The sequence below is a fragment of the Chionomys nivalis genome, chromosome 2 (genome assembly GCF_950005125.1).
Source record: "Chionomys nivalis chromosome 2, mChiNiv1.1, whole genome shotgun sequence".
NCBI lineage: Eukaryota > Metazoa > Chordata > Mammalia > Rodentia > Cricetidae > Chionomys > Chionomys nivalis.
Genome location: NC_080087.1, coordinates 124,904,223 through 124,915,125, shown reverse-complemented (window position 1 = coordinate 124,915,125; position 10,903 = coordinate 124,904,223).

Here is a 10,903-nt window from a genome sequence, read left to right as displayed (position 1 = left end):
CGAATATTTTCTCTCAATTGGTGACTTCTCCTGATCATGTCTTTGGCAGAGCAGGAATTCTGATTTTAATGAAGCCCAGCTTGTCCATTCTTTCTTTCACAGATCCTGTCTTTGACCTTGTCTGAAAACCTACTAATAAATCTAAGATTAATGATATTTTTGTTGTCCTATTATCCTCTCAGATACTTACTGGTTTTGTTTTTGCCTTTACGTTTGCTACTCATTCAGTTTATTTTTGTGAAGGGTGAGAAGGATAATATATATATATATTCATTCCCAAGAGCCACAGTTATATCTAACAAAAACCCCAACACTAAGCACTAGAAGGCCCCTTTTGAATTGTTGGTTATGGTTGTCCAAGAGACTTTTAAAACATTACAGGCTATTGTTGTTGCCCTTGGTTGCCTTGCAGAAGTGGAAGGTGAGTGTGTATTGATGAAAATATCATGCACTTCAGACACAGGATCTAGAGGACCTGATCTGAATCTGACCTGAAAGCCTCCTCCCTGAAGACAAGCTTTCTTGGTACCTGAAGATACCACACCAGCTTCTAAGGAAGAGAAGTAACAAAAAGTAAAGATACCTATGAGCTACAACCATGGCCAGTATGGCATGATAACCCTAAGGGTGTAACAGTGGCAGGCATGCTTTAGCAAAAACCAACAGCTCTCTAATTAGTCTTCAAGTCCTACTCACAAGAAGGAAAACAAGCCTGGTACAAGACACCTAGCCAAGTACCTGGAGCTAGTGAAGTCATGGATCTTGGAGGAGAACCTACAACTGCCACATTACTAAGCCAGCAAAATTCCTAACTTCATTCTAATTGTTTATCTTTATACCCACAGATATCTGTAGTCCTCAGCCCTCATCAAGGAAACTTCACTTTGCAATAAATTAAGATGATTGTAGGAAATCAGAACCATTCAAAATGCAGAGAACAAGAGGTGGTGTGGTGGCAAGTCCCACTGATATAGCTACAGCACAATTTCCACACCTAAGGCTCAGAGATAACTGAGGCAGAGGGAGCAGAAAGATTCTAAGATCCAGAGGAATAGGAAGTTGGCTATGAGATATTTGCCTCCTAGAAATCAGAGAGGTTACATCCATGAAGTCTCATCAACATAGCTAGCTAAAAGAAGACCTGAACAATGACAACATCAATGATCATGTTAACATGGAAGGAGGAAAGTTCATGGGGTGGCAACCCTAGACAAAGAACTACAAGCAAAAGGAAGATGCTGAGAGCTTGAGAAATAGTCTTCACCAGGAAAGAACATCCCTCCCCGACTGGTTATACAATATCAAGTAGTCAGCCCTTGGACCTTATAGTACAAGGAACATTATACAGACTGAGCAGGTTGTATTTATGTATTTAGGTGTGTGTGTGTGTGTCACAATTAGAGTAAAAGAGGCCTTAATTTTTAGAGGACAATGGGGCATGCATGGAAGAAAAGGGAATGAGGGAGAACGATGTAAGTATATTATAATTTCAAAACACTAAAAAAAAATACCTGTACTGGAAAACCCTGCATGAATACTTAAATCAAAATTCTGACACCCTTCTTGATCCCAGTTATGTAATGACATTTTTTGAAGTATTTTGTTAAAAGTGTGTGTGTGTGTATTGTCTTCTATATAGACTTGCTTACTGATGTTCAATAAGTGTCAAATGAATTAGCAATTGGACATCGCTGAATACTTATTAAGTAGACAAGACATAATAGTAACTATGTCAAGTAAAGACTATGCCCCTGCCAATAAACACTATAGAAATTGCATTTATCAGGCCTGTATTCCATTGAAAGTGAATAAGAACAAAGACCATGACGCTTCTCTTTAGAATACAATGTTAACATCATCATCATCATATCATTATTTCAAGATGGCACTCTTTGTTGTAATCTATGTGTTTGTGTGTTCACATGTGTGCACAACAGCAGTCATTTGTGTAGGGGTGTAAAGACCGAAAGAGGGTTTTGGATTTCACAAGGCTGGACTTACAGACATTTGCATAATTCATAGCTTATTATGTGGGTGTTAGGATCCAAACTCATATCCTTATGATTATACAAGTGCCCTTAACCATCAAGTCAACTCTCCCACCCCTCCAAATGTTAATCTTGAGACCTTTGTTGAAACATTGTCTTCCAATTTCATCACTGCAAACTGACTACTTGGGTAGATACCACACAAATACTCCGTCTTTTTTAAAGCTTGTAACCATAATATTACCCACTAGGTCAGACTTTTAAAATTAAAAGCACAAAACACTTTGGATACATAATAGCAAAACTGGAAATATGTATAGGGAAAAAAGTACATAAGAATATGTGTCTATAATTTCAATAACTTCCATGACTTCTTTCTGTTGCTTTAATGATTTAATTAAATATTAATGGCCAGGCATGCTGTCTACTCACGATAATGAAGCAAGAGGATGAGAAATTCAAGGCCAACCTATGCTATATGGTGATCTCAAGGCTTGCCTAGCCAGTGCAATAAACTACTAAAACTGCTTTTATTCTTTTTCTCTGAGTACTGTATTTGCATTGTTTCCACCACTCTCTCTCCCTCTCCTAACTCCTCTTCGCCCACTTCTCAAATCATGACCTCTTCTGTAGTTATTGCTATTACATATGCATATATATTTATACGTATATGTGGATATGTGCATGAATGAAACCTCCATTCATACACTTAGTCTTGCTCATATGTGTTTAGGGATGTCTTGGCACTAGCTAACCTGCGAGGGAGTTTGTTCCTAAAGAAAAATGATTCTGCCCCTCAGAAGCCATTGATTGCTTATAGCTCTGTATCTGGAGGTGGGATCTTGTGAAAATCCCCCAATCCATTCTGACACGTCCAATGGTGTTGTCCTATGCAAGTCTTGTTTAGGCATCCATATTATTGAGATTTCATGGGTGTGGCATCTCTGTCATATCCAAATGGCATCCTGCTCCTCTGAGTCTTATGATCTTTTTGCCCCCTCTTCCATGATTCTCCCTGAGCTTTAGGGGTGCATTGCAGATGGACCTGTTGGAACTGTACACCCCATGATCACTTACCATTTGTAATTTCACATATTTTAGATCACTTTAATAATCTCTTTCTGTTTGTGCAAAAACAAACCTCTTTGATGAGAGCTACATTTTAAAAAGTTTGGGATGTAACTGAGTAGCAGAATGCTTATCTAACATTTTTTTAAAAAACAGTCCTGGCTTTGCTCCCCAGGATGTAAAATGTTTTTCCTAAATTTATCTAGATACTCATAAGTTAAACAAGACATAAGAATGTATGTTTTGCCAGCAATCTAAAGATGAATTTCAGTATCTATTAAAATATCTTTTCACAATATGAAGCATTTTCTTCTCTGCTCATTTCCAAATACTGTAGATAATGAAAAAGTCTTTCCTTTGTGCAATTTTTAAAAAGCAATGAAAACCCTCTAATTCTAATAGTAAGCCAGAAGTTATGCTGAGAGGAGAGAAAAAAAATATGAAAGCTTTCCATTAATTTTTGTTTTTAAATAGCCAATCATGTATGAATTTGTAGACAGCAGGTTGTATAACATAAATGAGCCTAGCTTTAAATTTGTGATCTTCCTGTTTCATTCTTCCAAGTGCTAAGATTAAAGGCATGCAATACCATACCAAAGTATCTTCATTACTACTCCACTGTTATGAGGTGACACCATGACCAAGGCAACTTACAAAAGGAATTATTTAATTTGGGGGCTTGCTTACAGTTTTAGAGGGTTAGTCTATGATCATCATGACAGGAAGCCGACAGGCATGGTGCTGTAGCAGTGGCTAAGAGCTTCTCTTCCTGATCCACAGGCAGCAGGTAGAGAAAGACAGTGGGCCTAGAGTGGGCTTTTGAAACCTCAAATCCCACCCCCAGTGACACAGCTTCTCCAACAAGGACACATGTCCCAAACCTTCCCAAATAATCCATCAACTGGGGATTAAGCATGCAAATGTTTGAGCCTATGGGGATCATTTTGATTTAAGCCACCATGATAATATTCAGGAATTTTAAAGTATCATACACTTTTTTGAATATTTTAATTTTATTGTGCATTATTTGAGTACACTGCATAGCATAAAGAAGAAAAAATTAGTATCTTTTGAGGTAGCACTAGCTTCCATTAATATATGCATATTCTTTTCTTTTTCTTTTTAAAATAATCTTATTTTGCATACTAATCCCAGTTCCCTCTCCCTCCCCTTCTCTCACTCACCCTATTCTCCCCCCTACCTTACCTCCATCCACTTCTCAGAGACGGTAAGTCCTTCTATGGGGAGTCAACAAAGTCTGTCATATCGCTTGAGGCAGGACCAAGGCCCTGCCCCCTGTGTCTGGGCTGAACAAGGTATTCCTCCAAAGGGAATGGGCTCCAAAGAGCCAGTTCATGCACTCGGGATAAATACTGGTTCCACTGCTAGTGGCTCCACAAACTCCCCATGCCACACAACTGTCACCAACATTCAGAGGACCTAGTTCAGTATTATGCTGGTTCCCTATCAGTCCCGGGTCAGTGAGCTCCCACTAGTGTGGGTCAGCTGTTTTTGTGGATATACCCATCATGGTCTTGACCCCTTTGCTAATAATATTACTCCTCCCGCTCTATGACTGGACCATAGGAGTCTGGCCAGATACTTAGCTGTGGATCTCCGCATTTGCTTCCATCAATTACAGATGAAGGTTCCTTGATGACAATTAAGGTAGTCATCAATCTGATTATGGCGGAAGGGCAGTTTAGGTACCCTCTCCACTATTGCTTAGGTTTTTAGCTGGGGTCACCCTTGTGGATTCCTGAGAGTTTCCCTAGTGCCTGGTTTCTTGCTAACCCCAAAATGGCTCACTCTTTCAAGGTATCTCTTTCCTTGCTCCATCTTTGTCCTTTGCCCAACTCAAACTTCCTTATCCCTCATGTTCTCCTCCTTGCTCCCCTGTTCTCCTTCCTTCTCCTCTACCACCCTCTCCTCTCCCCCCATGCTGCCAATCAACTATGGAGATCTTGTCTACTTCCCCTTCCCAAGGGGATCCACATACATCTGTCTTAGGGTTCTCCTTGCCTCCTCTTTTCTCCGGGGTTGTGGACTGTAGGTTGCTTATCCTTTGCTTTAATGTCTAATATCCACTTATGAGTGAATACATACCACATTTGTCTTTCTGGGTCTGGGTTGCCTCACTCAGAATGTTTTTTTTTTCTAGTTTCTACCCATTTGCTTGCAAATTTCAAGATATCATTGTTTTTCACCACTGAGTAGTACACCATTGTGTAAATGTATCACATTTTCTTTATCCATTCTTTGATTGAGGGCCAGCTAGGTTGTTTCCAGATTCTGGTTATTATGAAAAATACTGCTATAAACATAGTTGAGCAAATGTCCTTGTGGTATGACTGTGCATCCTTTGGGTATGTGCCCAAGAGTGGTATTGCTGGGTCTTGAGGTAGATTGATTCCCAATTTTTTGGAAACCACCATACCACTTTCTAAAGTGGTTGTGCGAGCTTGTACTCCCACCAACAACAGAGTAGTGTTTCTCTTACTCCGTATCCTCTCCAGCATGAAGTTTCATTAGTGATTTTTATCTTAGCCATTCTTACTGGTGTAAGATGATATCTCAGAGTTGTTTTGATTTGCATTTCCCTGATGGCTAAGGCTATTGAGCAGTTCCTTAAGTACCTTTAGGTCATTAGAGAGTCCTTTGTTGGGAATTCTCTGTTTAGATCTGTACCCCATTTTTTAATTGGATTATTTGATCTTCAACAAATGGTCCTGAGATAACTAGATGCTGACAATGAGAGGAATGCAAATAGATTCTTATCTATCCCCATTCACAAAACTAAAGTCCAGATGGATCAAAGAACTCAACATAAATCCAGTTACACCAAACCTCATAAAAGAGAAAGTGGGAAGTAGCCTTGAATGCATTAGTACAGGCGACCACTTCCTGAATATAACACCAGTAACACAGACACTGAGATAGCCAGTTAATAAATGGGACCTCCTGAAACTGAGAAGCTTTTATAAGTCAAAAGACACAGTCAACAAGACAGAACAGCAACCTACAGAATGGGAAAAAAAATCTTCATCAACTCCACTTTGGACAGAGGTCTGATCTCCAAAATATACAAAGAACTCAAGAAACTAGTATTGTGCACTTTTAAAGCTTCTTTGAAGCTCTAGATAATGACTAATCAATATTAGAAATAGAAATCAAACAAGTGATACTGATTAACATCAATACCTATGACAGAATATTACTGTTACCACGAATTTTTAAAAACAATTTATGAATATTTTTGTCATCTAAGAAAAGGAAAATTGGCATTAGAAGGGTAAAGTTGACATATATTATTTTTCACAGGATGAAGGTGTATCAGCTCTGAAGATTCTACCATGTACATCGAGTAAGATATACAAACCTTGGCTCCATCAGGGTGGGGTGTGGCTGGAAATGTAATGAACCCACCTCTGTTCATAAGCTGCTATTTAGAAAAAAGCTAATTTGGAGGGCTGGTAAGTAGCATTGAGGAGCTGGTGAAATTAAGCTTAAAATTCACAAATATGCATTTTAAATGTCAACCATGAGGTCAAGAATATAGCTTGATGCCTAGAATAACCTTAGGAGATATCCAATATGAGACATCTGAGAAATTATCCTTTACTTCGATCTTAGTGTTAAATTCTCAAAGATATTTTTCAGACCAATGCAGTCATGTGGATGACGCTGGGAACTGAAGCATGAGAAGAAAGTGAAGAAGAACCACAAACCTTCGATTTTGTCACGTCCTACAACAAATCACTGGGTCCCTCTGCATCAGACTCTAAACTCCACATCTGCAAAACTGAAATGATGCCAGCTTACTTCTCTGTGTGGTGCCAAATGTTCTCTATACCAAGAGTGATGGCCTTTTGCAATTCTCCATAGGTTCTCCTGTAATAAAGTCAAACGTCAGGATCTGTTCCCAAGCGATATGGTGGATTTTTGTCTTCTGGGAGCTTTATGAACTCATTTGTCCTGAGAGTTTTCTGCACTTCCTGCTCTGAAAGAAGAACATTTGCTTGCATTTCTTGACATTCTGTTCAGGTGTACTCTCTCTTATAGTAAATGCTGTTCTCATGCAGCAGTGGTGGCGAATTCAGCTTTGTCTGTTCTTGCCTTTCTCAATTTTTCTCTAGGTTACAGCCAAAATGCCTTTTCCTCTCTCTCCTTCCCCTCCTCATTCTTCCTCCTCTGAGAAAGGCTCTCCCAATGCAGCCTAGGTTTGCTTCAAAGTCAGTATCCTCCTGTCTTAGCTGAAACAAAACTGTCTTTTGAAAGCACTGATCTAAAGATACCAGCTGTTTTTATGACCTTGAATAGCTTCTTCTCCTGTTAGGAACAAAGCAGAGACACATGATGACTCACAGACCCTTCTATGGTGTGACCCTACCTATAGATTATTTTACACACACATCCCTCCTATCTTCTCCAAGTTCTTACATTTTCTGGGATGCATTTCTTTAAAATGTTCATCTTAACTAATGAGGGCTATTGAGGGCCAGCTTCAGTGTCCTCACAGGTTCAGATTAGAAGCTACAAGAAGCAAAGGAAGGCTTTTTTCCTTTGGTTATCTGAGAGCAAAAGAACAAACTTTCTCACGTGTGCTTTTCCAAACCAGTCTCTTTATTCTTCTGCTTCTATCCTAATTCTCCTGTCCTACTTCCAACCTCTCCTAGCTTCTTGTCCTAGCCTTCAAACTCTCTTTTTTCCAGGAAACTTGAAACAATAAAGAAAATGCAAAAGTTGTCTCTCATTAGTCAAATACATATTCCTAGGGCAAGTGGTAGGGAGTGGATCCATTGCCATGGAAACACATGGGTCCAAGGTTATAGAAGTGAGATTATGGCCAGAGGGTGGGGGTGCAGTGAGAAGCTTTGAGACGTACATTTTTTGTAAACAGACTGGCAAGCAAAGAATTGGCATGCTTTTCTTAGTAACCTTGGTTGGACATCTGCAGCTCGGACCTTGAGCACAGCTGCAAAATTCCAAACCTAAGATCTATTTACAAAAAGCCTTTAGTTTAGTTTGAACTTGCTTTGAGGTGAAAGTGAACCAATTGTGTGCATTTAGTCTGAGCCAAAAGGACAAAGCAGGCTTTTAAGTGTCTACAGTCCTCATGGGACAAATAGAGCCAGTTATGAAGCATGTCCCAGGATATATTCTATATATCAAAACTGTATAGCTAAATGAAGAGTCGTCTTTCTGACCACCCATAGATATACGTGCCCAGAAGACTGAGATGCAGTCATGAGATTGCACATACAAATTACATGAGATAAGACACTACAATGCAGGTATTAGGGAGACACAAAGATGCTTTAGCAAAATTGAGCAACAGTTTCCAGAGTCAACGATCCTGTAGACCTGCCTGGACAGGATTGGCATCCATCAGATAACCATTCCTCTGATGGATTGACGTCTGAATACTAGTTGTCATCTGTTGTAACTCTCATGGCCCTCGACACTTAACAGCACTCACAGTGCTGCTCCTAAGTTCTTGATAAGAGTCACCTCTAGTTGTGTGATAGTTCACTGTTGTCGGTCTCCCTCCACTGGACTGTAAACAGAGAAATCGTTATATATTGGGGTTACATTTTGTCTCCAGGGCCTAGACTGTGCCTGATACATAGAAGATCTTCTATAAGTTTTGTTAAATGAATAATAGTTATTTAATTATTTTTCATAGAGGGTGAAGATATCAGGTGACTATGGGCATGAAGAAGCCCCCCCCCTTGGTATTATCAACATCTACACAAGAAAATACATGGGTTATAACACTGATGACTAGACAATATCTTTTATTTTTTTCAGAAAAAGTTAATTTAAAAAAATCAGCAACCTCTCTTTGAGCATCATCTCTCTTTGAGCCAGGCATCTCTTTTGAGAATACAAACTGCCCTGCTCTCTAAAACACAAACATAGAAAATATCAGCAGCCATTGTCCAAATGCATTAGTAGGTCTCAGGGCCGCCCTCCAACATGCAAGAATCCACCCAGGACAAGATTAGCCTTGTTTCCATCCCGTGAGCCCGAGCAGCAGTGCTTGCCTCTAGTCCCAGAGGGTTAACACTGGCAGCTTTAGCTTCTTACTGCCAGTGTCCTTTGGGCAACTGGTTTCTTAAGAGCAACAGAAAACTGCTAAAATGTTCATCAGGGGGCTACTGGGTGGCATCCGCTTCCAGTTCCTGTGAAAATAAAACCTATCCTTCAATATTAGCACCTCCTTAAGAAACAACGAGCAAAGACCCCACCTCTCCGGGGAATTTTATTAAAGCACGTCCAGACAGCTTACAGAAGCAGAGGAAGAACAAAGGGAGAATTGCTCTAGACACACCAGGCAGGAAGGGGTGCTGGATTCTCATTCACCCCAGGAAAGATGTATTTCTGCCCTTGGGAAAAGTGGCTTCCTTGAATCTGTTATTGTCGTTGCTATTATGGGCATCATTCTCCATTTTATTCTGTATTTTCCCTCAGATTTTCAGTGTATCAGATTTTCATGTAAGCTCCTTGAAAGTTGGGTCTTACTCAAAACAAACCCTTTCTTAGCAAGGCACGAAAATTAATAGGTCCATAAAGCAATGGCAAATTGTTGCTAACTATATTTGTGATAATAGTTACTATGGCAGGAACTAACTAAAATGTTTTCTTGGTGTGCTAATTACTTCACCTTCTGACTGGTAGCTGCAGGCTCAGCACTATCCTCCCTGAAACAAACTCTAGACCCCTGCTCATGTTAGCCCTGATACAAAATAGAATAACAAACACTTGAGTCATGCTGCTGCCTCTTCCTAGCACAGCAGGCAAAGCACCCAGTTCACGAGAGCAAGAGCTCCTGGGCTCATTCTCCTTGATGCTCCAGTATTGAAGAAGTATGTTGCTTCGCTCCTTGATCCTCTCACTAGCCACTCTGCCCTGCTTGACTCCCCAAATACTCGCCGTCAATCATATATCCTCAGGCAGTAAAACAGAGAGAGTTCCTTCACAAATTGGTAAACTACATCCAGAAACAGAGCTCCAAAGCGGATTTTCTTTCTAAACAAGCAATTGAAGATAACCAGGCAACTGAGGGATGATTCTTTAACATGGAACACAAGATCACACAAGTCAGAAACAGGATTTCAGACAACCTAAGTGGAGGATAAGAAAGAACACTATAAGACATGTAAATTGATTTCATTTGGAAGCAAATCTCACATGCTGTAGTAACCAAAAAGGAAGATGGGTTGTCATGAAAGAGGAAAGAATTCAGCTCTGAATATTTCTTGAAAAGCAATAAGAACAAACAGAACTCTTGAAAAATGATAGAATAAGGAATACATACTTCAACAGACAATCAGGAAAACAAAATAAATAGCAAACGTAAATTCCAAAGCCATTGAATATTGAGGGGAATTTTTGTTTATTTAAGATGTTGGATCCAGAAAAAAAAAACATCATCTAAATGGTAATAGTCACAGAAACAGGGACCAGAGAAAACAAGAGAGATTAGCAAAGAATAAAGCAAGACTCTTTGCTACAAAGGCATTTCTGGGTATAAGGGGATTCAGTATAGGTCTACATCAGCAATAATGTACAAAATTTATGAATAATAGAGATTGTGGACAGATTTTAAAAGTCATCACAATGTTTAAAACAGCTTCACATTGACGCAAAAGCCCAACAATCAGTATAAACAAATCACTCAATAAAGTTGTTACTAAAGAAAGACAGCTCCAAAGCTACAGAGAACCCTGTCTCGAAATACCAAAAATAAATAAATAAATAAATAAATAAATAAATAAATAAATAAATAAATAAAATAAAGAAAGAAAGAAAGAAATGAAATGACAGCATCAAACTTCCTCATT